The sequence below is a fragment of the Phascolarctos cinereus genome, unplaced genomic scaffold, assembly GCF_003287225.1.
Source record: "Phascolarctos cinereus isolate Bilbo 61053 unplaced genomic scaffold, phaCin_HiC Scaffold_5;HRSCAF=322, whole genome shotgun sequence".
Classification (NCBI taxonomy): Eukaryota; Metazoa; Chordata; class Mammalia; order Diprotodontia; family Phascolarctidae; genus Phascolarctos; species Phascolarctos cinereus.
In genome coordinates this window covers 185,419,514-185,434,104 of record NW_027555958.1, presented here as the reverse complement: position 1 = coordinate 185,434,104, position 14,591 = coordinate 185,419,514, and the positions used below count along the sequence as shown (strand labels likewise).

The 14,591-nt window shown below is 36.4% G+C and overlaps 1 pseudogene; it reads right to left on the bottom strand.

Annotated features, from left to right (window-relative positions):
- Positions 1–1,309: 1,309 nt before the first annotated feature.
- LOC110196579 (replication factor C subunit 4-like) overlaps positions 1,310–14,591 on the bottom strand; it is a 31,793-nt pseudogene continuing 18,511 nt past the window's right edge.

The following is a 14,591-nucleotide window of genomic DNA, read 5'->3' as shown; positions in this document are numbered from 1 at the left end:
TTTGGACTTCTTTTTCCATTTGCCTTAGTCTGTTTTTTAAGGTGTTACTTTCTTCAGTATTTGTGTGTGTGTGTGTGTGTGTGTGTGTGTGTGTGTCTCCTTTAAATTTTTTGCATCACCCTCATTTCTCTTTCCAAATTTTTTCTACCTCTCTTACTTGCTTTTCAAAATCTTTTTTGAGTTCTTCTGTGGCTTGAGACCAATTCATATTTTTAGAGGTTTTGGATATAGGAGCTTTGACTTTGTTGTCCTGTTGTGAGCGTGTGTTTTGATTTTCCTTGTCACCACGATAACTTTCTATAGTCAGAATATTTTTAATGTTGTTTGCTCATTTTCCCAGACTATGACTTGACTTTTAAGTCTTTGTTATATTAGGGCTCTGCTTTCTGGATGGAGGGTGCACTGTCCCAACCTCCAAAGGTTTTGTGCAGCTGTTTTCAGAGCTACCTCTAGGGACCTGTAAGTTTTCAGTTCTCACAGGGTGTATGATTTTAGAAGAGGTGTTTGCTACTCTCCTGATCTATGCTGTGGTCTGTGAGGCACAACAAACACTCTTTTCTGCCTGGAACTGTGAAGAGAGTCCCTCCTCCACTCTGCAAGCTCTGCTATGCCAGTGCTCATCCTTGTCCTGGGACTGCCCCCCCCCAGGACTGGTACCTGCATCTGAGTATGGGCAAAGCAACAGAATCCTGCTTCAAAGCTTGCAAAAAGACCCCTATAATATCTTTCTGACCAGTTGTTTGACTGCCCTGCTATTCGTGGGCTGAAAGCTCCAGAAGTAGTGACTATTGCTGCTGATGTTGCTGCTGATTCAGTCACTCCCAAGGTCTACTCCTAGTTTATTGTGGCTGAGGCTGTCATGGAGAGGCCTGTGCTGGACTGTGCTCTGCTATCACCCAGATGTGACAGAATTTTCCTGCTAACCTTCTAAGTTTTCTTTGGCATCTGTGGGCTGAGATGTCTGGAAACCACTACTGCTGTAACTAATTCAGTTGTCCCAAGGCCTGCACGGGCTTTGCTGGGGCTGGGGATGCACAGGTGTGACCTGCGCTGGATTGTGCTCTTCTCTCACCCTGGTGCAACAGACTTTTCCTGCCAACCTTTCAAGTTGTCTTGGGCTGGAAATTTGTTTCACTCCATCTTTTTTGTGGGTTCTGCTGTTCTAGAATTTCTTTAGAGTCATCTTTAAGAGGTATTTGGAAAGATTCAGGGGAGAGCTCAGGCAACTCCCAGGCTTACTCAGCCATCCTGTCTCTGTCTCTCGGATTCCTGTTTTTCAAACAAGCCTCTGGTCAGTGGAGAATATACATTAATTGTTCCTGTAGGGACCACCTATCAATTGAGTGGCACTTTGAAGAAACATAATGGCTTTTCATATGTCTCCTTCTGATATGTGCAGAAAGAAATATACTCCCTTATTACTGATGTTTACTTTTTCCTCCTCAGAAATGTCTAATAAACCACGGCATTGAATTTTATCTGACAAAGGCTTGAAGAAGAATTTCGAATATTGGGAGGTTAAGGGTTCAATTATCTAACACAAATACAGAAGATGCAAAATCAAGTCTCTTTAGATTCCTCTATGTTATACTTAAAGCAGCATGGGCTACTGAGGTCATAGATTGGCTTCATATTGAAAAGGGGGTCACAGCTTCCCATTTGAATTACTATTTGATACAGTTGAGCAAAGCTTTACTTTCTCCTGAATAACTTGTATTACACATTCATCTGATGCATTTAATTCAAGACTTTTTTGTTAGAAAAGCTCAGGTTCATTTGCCTCTCTTGCAGTAGCCAGAATTTTGGAAGGTTTTCTAATTTCAAGTGGAGCATAGAAAAATGGTTAGGGAGATCATCTCTTTCTAAGAATGTTTTTTCAACACTGTAGCTATTTATTTTTGAAAAGCAACTTCACCTACACCTGTTGGACAGTATTTTACCAGTGAAATAGGCTTGGTTCTGTTGTTTTCACTGCTGTCGCATGCACAGGCTGTAGCACCTTGATTCTTGGTGGTAGCTTTGTACTAGAGAAATGCCTGCATGGAACCTTTACTCTGTCCAGGAGAAAGATGAAAAACAAGAATTTCAACTCCCAGTATCCACCATTAAAGAGTTCGGTCCCAAAATACTTAACACTGAAATTCTCAGTTCTCACAGACTGAGAATATCTCAGATTGAAGATGACTAGAGTCTCTCCAGGGCAGTTAAGTGGTACAATGGGTAGACCACCAGATCTGGAGTCAAGGAAGACCTGAATTTAAATCCAGCCTCAGATACTTACTAGCTGTGTGACTCTCGGCAAGTCACTTAATCCTTTTTGCCTCAGTTTCCTCATCTGTAAAATGAACTGGAGAAGGAAATGGCAAACCACTCCAATATCTTTGCCAAGAAAACCCCAAAGGATGTAACAAAGAGTTGGACACAACTGAAATGACTACAGCAGAGTCTCTTTGGATTTAAAATAATCAGAAAATGCCCTTCTGCTTTCATCATTGCACTCAACTGCTGAACTCCTTATCCCAAGGCTACTGTCTCTCCCAAATTTTCATGTAGATAGATAGATACAAAGACAGACAGACAGACAGACAGACAGGTAGATAGATAGATAGATAGATAGATAGATAGATAGATAGATAGATAGATAGATAGATAGATAGATAGATATAGATATAGATATAAATATAAATAGAGATAGAGATAAGTGATTAAGCAGGTAAAGTGAACTGCCCAGGGTCACAGAACTAGTGACCAACAGAATAATCATATTTCAATCTTTTAACTCCAAATCCAATTCTCTTTTCTGTGAAAATATACAAATACAGAATATTTCATTCTTCTCCTATTTCTCTCTTTCAGTTAAATTCTCTAAGGAAGAAATTTTACCTCTTTAAATGAAGAGCAGCTTTCCATTAGTACGACCTTTCATTCCCAAAACATAAATGTCTATTTAGATTTAAGGATTTTTTACCTCAGGATCCCTGAGTAAATTAGTAATTTTTCTAGTGGAATGGGGGAGGGAATTAATAATTTGAACTCATGTTTTTGATTTGCATATTTTAATTAAAGTATCTTGCTACATTGAAAATACTTTAAATTAGCAAGAATCTTAATGCGGCTTCCACACCACAATTTGCTATTGGTGATAATAATGAGGAATTCATTAAAAATTCTCAAGTGATTTGAAGGTATATAGTGTTTTTTTTTCTGCCTGTCTTCTGTTAGATTCTCAAGATCAAGTAAACTATAATAGCATTCAATGTAGTAAGACTTCCTAATATAGTAATTTAAACTATTTGAAATTATCAGTGTGTTTAATGCCTTGTGAGGTGAAATGGGGACAACAGTTTACACTGAAAGAACCTCAGCTTAGTCCCTTAATTAAAAATGTTCACTTTTATATAAAATTTCCTGAGATACGTACTTTTTAGTACCTTTGAAAAAGTCTTCACTTTTGAAAGTACAATAGAGAAAAGTAAATACATTTACCAAAGATATATTTTGTTAAAATGTCATAGTTAAATGTCAATTGAAGTACATCATTTGATGAATACAGAGTAAGTGGCTATCATATATAGTGGTTCTGCCTTAAAGGGACCTATAATCTAATTGACATGCTAATATGGCACACACATGTAGGAAGACACAAGAAGATAGCATTGTGGCCAGAGTTCTCAATTGGGAGTCAAAAAACATGGTTCAAGTCCTGGTTCTGTTACTACCTAGCTCTCACCTTGGAAAAAATTACTTAAACTATCTGGCACTCAGTTTCTGAATTTATAAAATGAAGTGGTTGGACTTCCTGACATCTAAGCTTCCTTCTGGTTCTAAGCCTGTGCTCTTGTGATCCTCTTAATGTAGACTCAGTGTGGAATTGTAAAGAGAATCAGAAGAGAAAAGAACATCATTGGATGTGATTAGTGCAGGAGAGCTTGATAGAAGGGAAGAGTCTTGAACTGAGCCTCAAACATAAGCATAGAGTTTGAAATGGTAGAAAGGAAGAATTTTAGGTGTGTAAAGTGATAGGAATGAAGACACAAAGACAAGGATAAGCAGGCAAAGTATGTGTATGATAGTGTGGGATACCCAGGAAGTGTGCAAGGATGAAGGTGAAGGAGAAAAAGATATTCTATCCAGACCAAAGGGTTCATGGTGATGAAGAAGGTTGATAGGAAAGTTGAGATCAGTTGATTTTCTTCTTTTCTTCTTCAGACTAAACATTCCCAGTTCTTCCAACCAAACCTCATATCCTATGAACACATGGACCTTTACTATTCAGGCTGACCTCTTCTGGAGGCTGTCTAGCTTAAGTAAAGGGAGCAACTGTCCCAAAGTTCTACATCTTGTAAGTCACAAACCCAGGATTTGAACTCAGGTCTTCTGACACCAAGTCTACTGTTTCTACTCCCCCCCTCCAACTGAGCTGTGTTGCTCCTTAACTTGACTATCCACCTTTATCTCACTTTTCACCAGTATTAATTACTAGCTTCAAATGTGCTAATCTACCTAGTGTGTCTCCTGATATACACACTTTGTTTTACCCTTTGTGTTTCCAACTGCTTTGTTTCTCTCACCTGGAATTCTTCTTCCTCTCTACTAATCAAAATCTGAACTTTCTTCAAGACAAGGTTCACCTCCTCTTTGAACCCTTCTTTGAATAATTCCACATTGATGTTTTTTTTCTTTTGAAAGAAATTAAAAATTGAGATTGTCATTAATTTTATTTTACTGATATCCATCAGTCAGTCAAATATTTATTGAGCACTTACTATGTTCCACACATGATGCTAAGCTCTGGAAATACAAAAAGAAAGAAAGAGAGAAGGAAAGGAAGGAAGGAAGAAAGAAAGAAAGAGAGAAGGAAAGGAAGGAAGGAAGAAAGAAAGAAAGAAAAAAGAAAGAAAGAAAGAAAGAAAGAAAGAAAGAAAGAAAGAAAGAAAGAAAGAAAGAAAGAGAAAGAAAAGAAAGAAAGGAAGGGAGGGAGGGAGGGAGGGAGAGAGAGAGGGAGGGAGGGAGAGAGAGAGAGAAAGGAAGGAAGGAAGGAAGGAAGGAAGGAAGGAAGGAAGGAAGGAAGGAAGGAAGGAAGGAAGAAAGGAAGGAAGAAAAAGGTCCCTGCTTTAAGGGATTCATATTTGAATAGTGGAGAAAACATGCAAAAAACTTTGTATATACAAGATGTTTACATAGTAAATGGAAAGCACTTTTACAGCTGAGGTGCTAGCTGGAGTAGGGAGAAAGGGGGATTAGGAAAAGCTCCTTATAGGATTCTTGAAGAAAGCCAGGAGGCAGAAGTGATGAGGAAGAGCTTTCCAGGATGGAAGACAGACATGGAGTCAAGAGAGGAGTATCATGTGTAAGCAATAGCACTGATTCATAGATTATATATAGGAGAGTAGAGAATAAGAAAACTGGAAAGGTAGGAAGGGCCTAGGTAGTGAAAGGCCTTGAAACTTAGAACATTTTATAATTGATTCTGGAAGTAATACAGTGCCACTGAAGTTTTTGATGGCTTGTTTTTATATCACCATAATTTCCTAATGAATACTATCCCTATGTTTCTTCGAGGAAAAATAATTAGAAAAGAGATTATCCCAGTTGCTCTTCTAATGGTATATGCAACAAAAATATTCCATGCCCATAGTGCCACATATGTCCAGTGAAATCACAGTCATATTTCTTCATCTTTTTCCCCCCTAGGGCCAAGACTGAAACATAATTATAAAGTTTGCTCTTTGATTTCTTGTTCTTTTGTTTTCATTATTGTAATTATTATATGACTTGCCTTCTAGTTTTTTAACTTACACCTATATCCATTCTCATAAGTTTCCTCATGTTTTTTTTTCTTTTTTGAATTTTCACATTTTAACCATTATCCTGGGGAGCAACCCACGTGGAGACAAAATGGGACAACTGTTTCTGCAAGTGCTACAGTGAAGATTCAGAAAAGTACTTGGCACAATCAAAACTTCCAACAACAGAAAATGACATTAACCATATCAGTAGAAATGACATTAAAGAAGAGGCATTACCATTGACTTTATAATTGACTTTCCTATCCGACTTGTAGATGAAGCTTTACTTGTGCATTGTGTCCCCCATTAGAATGTGAGCTCCTTGAAATCAAGAACTTACTTTTCTGTTTATATCACCAAGGCTGGGCACAGTGTTTTGTACAAGGTAAGCATTTAATAAATGATTCATTCATTCATGTCAGTGTCAGTAATATCAGATTTATATGATGGACATCAAATTTATATGATGGATATCAGATCCAGTAACCAATGGGCACTCATTGCATTTCCAGGTCTTTGCTACCATGAAATGTTTTGCTCTGAATATCCGGGTAAATATGGAACCTTTTTCTCTGCCTTCAGCTTCCTGGAGGTAATATGGACAGTAGTGGGATGAATTACTCAATGTAGCCAAAGAGCGGAAAACTATAGTTATTATTCTTATATCATTCCAAACTGACTTCTAGAATAATTGGACCAACTAACAGCTCCACTGACAGGGTATTGCTATGTTTATTGCAGATATTTAAAATGATATTTTATATAGATTAATCTAGTAGGGCTGTATAGAATACATAGAATTATTAATTTAGGTCTCCTAAGGCCTTGAATAGTTTCAAGGAAGTATACAAGCTTGAATATTTATTCCTGCTTCTCAGATATAGAAACCAAGGAATAAGTAGAATATTAGCATGAAGGACCCACGTGGAAAGCCTAGAACCAAGAATACATCTATTCCAGTGCCCTACCCAATCATATTCTTTTGAAAATGCTGAAATATTGGAAAGGACATTAATTTTAAGCAAGTCAAAATTGGAGCCATCTCAAAATTTCACTTCATTGCTAGAATAAGAACCAATAGAAATGCCAGAGCTCCCTAAGATGCCAATAAAAATATGAGACTTCAACAGTTTTTATAATAGCTGCCAAAATGCCCTGTGATGCTTTAAATCTTTCTCTAAGAATATCCACAAGTCTTAATTAGCCAGACTCCATGGGATGTCACTAACCACACTGACTTTGTTATGCCACATGAATATTGAGGAAAGAAAGAGTCTTTTGATACACTTCCTTCAAATGTTCTCAAAACTCAAAATTCCAATCTGGCGGAATGTAGATGAAGATTAGTTCCCCTGCCAAATTAGGTAGGAAATTACTCCAAAAGTTGTACTATTTGAAAATCAAGAAGTCATCATACTTCGTGAATGAGAATTCCAACCAGAAGCAGCTACGTGGCACAGTGGCTTGAGTACTGAGCCTGGTGTCAAGAGGACCTGAGTTTAAATCTGTCCTTAGACTCTTACTAGCTTTATAAGCGGGGAAAAATTTAATCTCTGCTTGCCTCAGTTGCCTCATTTATGAAATAGAGGTAATAATATCATCTACTTCACAAAATTGCTGTCAGGATCAAATGAAACATGTGCAAAGTGCTTAGTACAGTATCTGGGACAAAATATGTGTTTAATAAATACTTGTTCCCTTTCCTTTCCCTTTTTATGTGAGAGGCATAAATTATGTAGGAAATTCTCAATCTTGAAGTAATTTCCTACATAAATTATGCCTCTCACATTATTTTAATGTACAGTTTTACTGTCGTTTCATATAAAGGGAAAAAATGAGATTAAATTTGTCTAGTATGATGACTTCTTATTATATCATGCTATCCTTCATAACAGTACCATAATAATTGGTCAATTATATAATAATCACAGATTTTTTCTGCTCAAATGTAATCAGCAGTACCTGCTTGTCTCACTAGCTAAATTCAAACCTGGCTGTACCATATGTCTCTAAAATTATGACATTCTCATAATGTTCACTTCTATGTACTCTTCAGTTGAGATAACCTTATTCTAGCACCTTCTGATCATGAGAATTAGGTTAGGCATAAAACAAAGCAATATGTACTTACCCAAAATGTTCACTACCATGATGGTGGAGATCCAGAATAAAGTCAAAGTTGAAGAATTTCTTCACAATGGTGACTCCCTCACAGGTGCTACTGTTCTCAAGTATCATCATTCTAGCTATGTCAAACTCCAGAACATTACAGAAACTATAACAAAGGGTCTGAAACCACTCAAAAAATTTGTCTTGACTTTCCTTCCAAATAAGAAAAAATTGGATGAAATAAGTCTATGTCCAGGCAGTTGAACTGACAACTTACAGAGCTCTTTAAACTATATGTTTATTTAGGGAAAACAAGGCAGGTGGATGGACTGGGTCCAGAAATAATCAGAAAAGTACAGTCAGTTAGATTATCTTCAGAAATTTAAAATGTCATTTAATTGTGCCAAGCTTCTCTTGGAAATAGAGTTCCATCATTTTGATATGAAAAAGTTTGTTCCAAAAGCTATAATGCAGATTTAAACTTGAATAATTTTAGAAGTATAAATGTTCTAATATTACAAAAATATCATGAGGTTTAGTTATTTACATTTCCTTTACACATTTTTTATTTTTGAGAGAGTTGTATCACAAATTTTATTTTAAATTTTAGTAAAACTGGGCACCCTGTCATTACACATTGCATAGGCAACAGTATCTAGATAACACTTTTCAATCTAGTGAATCAATAGAGGAGGTCTCCTTACTTGACAACCTTGGTCACTCAATCAGTTTCTCTAGTACACTTTTTCTTGTGAGGCTATGTCAATATTGTTGTATATGCATCAAAACTTTGTTCTTTAAGTACTCTAAATCACTATTGATTAGAAAAATGCAAATCAAAACAACTCTGAGGTACCACATCACACCTATCAGATTGGCCAACATGACAAAACAGGAAAATGATAAATGTTGGAGAAGATGTGGGGAAATTGGAACACTAATGTATTGTTGGTGGAGTTGTGAAATGATTCAACCATTCTGGAGAGCAATTTGGAACTATGCTAAAAGGACCTGCCCTTTGACCAAGTAATACCACTTCTAGGTCTATACCCAAAAGAGATCATATAAATGGGAAAAGGACCCATATGTACAAAAATATTTATAGCAGCTCTTTTTGTGGTGGCAAAGAATCGGAAATTACGGAGATGCCCATCAGTTGGGGAATGGCTGAACAAGTTGCTATATATAAATGTAATGAAATACTATTGTGTTATAAGAAAGATGTGAAGGCAGACGTCAGAAAAGCCTGGAACGACTTATATGAACTGATGCTGAGTGAAGTAAACAGAAACAGGAGAATATTGTTCACAGTAACAGCCACGTTGTGCAAGGACTAATTTAATAGACTTATCTCTTCTTAGCAATGCAAGGATCTAAGACAATTCGAACAGACCCATGATGGAAAATGCTGTTCACATCCAGACAAAGAACTGTGGAAAGAACTATGGAGTCTGAATGCAGATCGAAGCACATTATTTGCTTTCTCTCTCTCTCTCTCTCTCTCTCTCTCTCTCTCTCTCTCTCTCTCTCTCTCTCTCTCTCTCATTTCTTTTTTCCAAGTAGTTTTTTTTCGCATTGGTTCTAATTTTTCTTTACAACATGACTGATGGAAGTGAATCTTATGGAAATCTTATGGAAGTGAATATTGAAAGCTAAAAATAAATAAATAAATTTATTTTTAAAATTGTTCTTTGCATGATCTGAAGGTTGGAATTACAAATACCATCCTTTTAGCCAATGAGCAACAGCTGATGAAACTTTTAGCAAAGTTCAAAAATTAAATATATCAGTACTTTACAAATTTAAGTAATTATTTTCCACATTTCGTAAGTTTGTGGCATTTATATTTCTGAAGTTAATAAAGCTTAAAACTGAATGAAAACATTCACATCCTATACTTTACCAAAATTATTATAAAACATGGGACACAAGAATATCTAAATAATTGAAACATAATATCGCCTAGAGAGCAATGGAGAGATGCACTGTGGGCATAAGCAGGTCATACCTTATAATCAGTGAAAAACTTCAAATAATGGAAGTCTTAAGAAAAAGCTGATGGACTGGTCATGTAGTAATATAACAAGGAATTATAGGTCAACAATCTGAATGTTGAATTAGAATCATCATGTTGTCAGGAAAAAACATGGAAGGCCCACACACTGAGTGGATTTCCTGTCACAAACTATAGGAAGACTTGTATGTTTCATGACATGAATTGGCATGGATGATGGGAAATTGTGATTTGCCTTGTGGAGGGAACTTACACATCAGTGAGAGCACAGATTTATTTGAGTATTTGAATATGTATCAACAAAATTATGCTTTCTGTACTCTGTCCTTTGAACTCTGTGTTATGGCTTGGGTTATTACTCAACTTTTTATACTCTTTCCTCTGTTTGTATATTAGGTCTGAATTCACCTTTAAAGCCCAGCTTATATGCAATCTTCTTCAAGAAGTCTTCCACAAGTTCTTCAGTTACTGAGTCACACACACACATACACACACACACACACACACACACACACACACATACACACATATCTCACATGATATTTTATTTTGTAATTATCTAATGCATTTATCCTGTAACATCATTTATTATATCCATTGGTTTTGGTGCCTTGTCTTCCTACTGGACTATAATAATTGTGAAAGAAAAGACAGTCTCTTTTCCAAATATTTAAGTCTCCCCACTGTCTAGTACCATGTTGTATGATTGTAGCACCACCCCATATATAAAATATTCCCTCATCTTGTACTCAAACTTTTGGGTTGGGTCCCCAAAGGGTGACTGCTACGTCTGGTTTTAGAGTTCTCTAGGGATGTGGGTATGTAGCTTATGAGTACCCAAGCATTAATACTCAGCCACTAGACACAATTGACTCGAAACAAAGTCATTTTTTAACATAGCATAGTAAGAATAATAGTAATACATAGTAATAGTAATATATGAATCTAGGGTATACCCTTCTATACATACACACAGTCTATGAGAAAAGTGGACACAAATTTAGTTCACAATGTGAATGAGACACCATCATAGAATGCACGTGCCCAAGGCAACTGACAGTTCTGTAATCTCAGGGTTTCAATATCTTTTTCTCTGCATGTGATGAAATCCACCCAAAGCTTCGTGACTGATATGTAAGGTGATTCAGTTGATCTTCCAAGGGTTAAGCACCTTGAAGCTGATTCCAACTTTAAGAGGTTTTCATTCTGCATCCACCTCTGTCTGGAATGTGTTTCTTGTACCTCAACTATGTCTTGGAATGCTCTCAAACAGTATCCAGTTGCTGCCTTGAGTATTTTCTACTAGGCAAGTAGCTATGGCCATTGTTGGGGGAAAGTTCCCTTCCCCTTCACTCATGTCCCCCACTAAGAATCTCTTTCAAAGGTTACTGTGTGTTTGGAGAATCATTTTGCATCCAATCATTTTGTTCGGTTGTTCCAGAAAGAGAGAGACAGACAGACAGACAGACACACAGACAGAGAGAGAGAGAGAGAGAGAGAGAGAGAGAGAGAGAGAGACAGAGAGACAGAGAGACAGAGAGAGAGACAGAGAGACAGACAGAGAGACAGACAGAGAAAGACTAGGAGGGAGGGAGGAAGAAGGAAGCAGGAAAAAATAGGGAGAAAAAGGGAGAGAGCCATCATATATTGTAAAGGGTTCACCTGAAGAAGGTAACACCTTAAAACATCATCTTTGATTGTATCCTGTGATTATAGCAGCTGAGCTGGGATGTTGGGAGTTTGAAGCAAATCTACTCCCCTTACTCACACATTACATACTCAATAAAAGTTAATAATATTTATTATTATAAACTGTTGGGTGCAATTCAAGGCACTCCATGATCTGGTTCTAATCTTATCAGATTGGTAGATCCATTCTGTCCAATTCTTTCGCAGTTCAAATGAGTGAGACCTGCAAAAGCACAATGTGTCAGGAATTGTAAGGTAGAGTAGGGGAGGGGGAAATCAACTCCATTCAGTTTGACAGACATTAGTAAGCACCTTCTAAACCCACTATTACCTAAGTTTCTACCATATCCAAGTAAATAGAACTATTTGCCACTGCCAAATATGTATTTTGCTGCCCTACTTCCAAACAACATTTAGTATTATCCCTCCCTTAAAACATCTTCTCCATTCTTCTCACCTGTTGAAACTTTTCTCACTTTTCAGGTCCTTAGATTAATTCCTACCTTTGTTATAAATACTTCTCTGATATTCCAATCCATCTAAATATTAGTTTTTGATCAAGGCAAAGAGCCCAGCTTCTAGGATAAGACCTTCCTATTTGACAAAAACTACTTGGAAAACTGAAAAACAACATGGCAGAAACTAGATATAGACCAACATCTTATACTATATCCCAAGAGAATGTCAAAATGGGTACATGATTTAGACATAAAGGGTGGATGTCATAAGCAAATTAGGGGAGCAAGGAATAGTTTACCTGTCAGATCTATAGAGAAGGGAAGAATTTATGACCAAATAAGGATCACACAGCTAGTAAGTGTCTGAGGCCAGTCTTGAACTCAGAAATATGAGTCTTCCTGGTTCCAAGTACCACACTCTACCCACTATACTACCTAGCTGCACATGTATTTGTGTATATTTCTATCCCCTAGTCTTACAGACAGGGATCATTTGACTTTTTCTTTTTTTGATGTATCACCAGAGCATGCCACTATTTTTTTTCACAAATACAAGGTGCTTACTAATGTCTGTCAAACTGAATGGAGTTGATTCCCCCCTCCCCTACTCTACCTTACAATTCCCTGACACATTGTGCTTTTGCAGGTCTCACTCATTTGAACTACGAAAGAATTGGACAGAATGGATCTACCAATCTGATCTTTGGCACAGGGAATGAAGGCCCTGGAAATAAAATACCAGCTAAGCTAATTATTTTAAATACAAATGTTCAGCTGAATCTACAATAGAACCTGGCAGATAACACCCTATTTTTTTTAAACAATTGCCCAGAGCTACAAAACTAAACCCAGCTCATCCCAGAATGAAGGAAGCTGCTTTATAATTCATTTCAATACTGGCTTACTTTCCACAGTTTCATTCTCCTGTGTCTATAAGCGAGCAGAAGACAAATATTTATCTTGTCCTCTTGTACTCAGAAGATATCATTATGAATGATGAAAATTCTATTTCCAATTATATAATAAACAGAATAATAAATACAAAACCACTGAATATACAAATGTTTACACTTTCAGATTTTTAATTCAAGAATATTATACTTGAATAGCTGCTATCAGAAACTGGTGATTTTATATTTTTAATTCAGCACTTCTCTGTGTTCCATGGAACATTGTGTTTCTTTTATACAGTTCATTGGGTTCCAGAAGAGAAAAAGTTTTAATCAAGGAGAAATACACATGGCATATATGGCACCCCAATCAACATTGTTGTCTATTGTGTACACAAAGAGAGAGCAGCCTTGGATCTTCCTACTTTTGATAAGAATAACTCCATTTTAGAATTAGCCTCCATTTCAGTGTAAATTGAGCAGGTACCTCTACAAAGAGTTGTATTCTCCCTTTTCTACCAGTTAGCTCACAAGAGCTTTCATGATGTTTAGATGACCACTAATGTTCTCAGTAAAGTAATAAAAGTATGATTTTGCAAGGCCCTATATAAAAAGTATTTACTCATAATAGAATTTTATATATATATATATATATATATATATATATATATACACATGTATGTGTATGTGTGTATGAATATGTATATGTGTATGTGTATATATAGGTATATATGTGTAATATGTGTTAATAGATATATTGATATAGATACATGTGTGCATACACAAATATTTGTATATATTGATGGGAAAATGAGCTATATTTAGAGCCTACTTGACACATTTTCTTTGTAGGTCACCTGATCTCTACCTTCTATCACTTGTAATAGAATAAATTATTTTAAATTATTTGTATTCCAAACATTGAGTAGCAGATCTTTTTTACTGTAACAAGGGGCAAGTAGGTGGCATGGAGTGTTAGGCCTGACATAAGGGAGAACTGAATTGAAATCTAGCCTCAGACAATTACTACCTGTGTGACTCTGGATAAGTCACTTAGTCTCTACCTTCCAATGTTGCTGTTAGGATGAAATGAAATACTGACTGCAAAGCATTTAGCGCAGTGTCTGGCACATTACAAACACTGTATAAATATTAGCTATCGTTATTATTATCAACAACAGTGTTTCAGTCATACATGACATATGTTTAATCAAGTGAAGCAGAAAGCAATGGGATATTGAGTAAAATTGAGTATGTGACCAAAAAGTTGGTTTCTTACATGTCTAGATAAATTAACTGAACGTGTGCAATAATACGTAATGGATGAATCTCAGAATCATAATATTTCAAGAGATCCTCAAGGAGATTTAGTTAAACTTCTTCCTGAATAAGAATCCCCTAAATAACATAATCATAATGGAGTTATCTAGTCATTGTTTGAAAAGAACTAGTGAGAGAGTAACTACTAAGGTCTTCCCAGCTCCAGGCAGCTCAAGTTGTTTTCAGTCTTTTGTTATATACCAAGTCTAAATTTATTTCTTTGCAACTTCCATCCATTATTTGTAGCTAAGGCCCAGACAAAATAAATCGGATTCCCTCATCAAGTTGACAGCTTTTCAAGTACTGAAATTAATCAATCAAT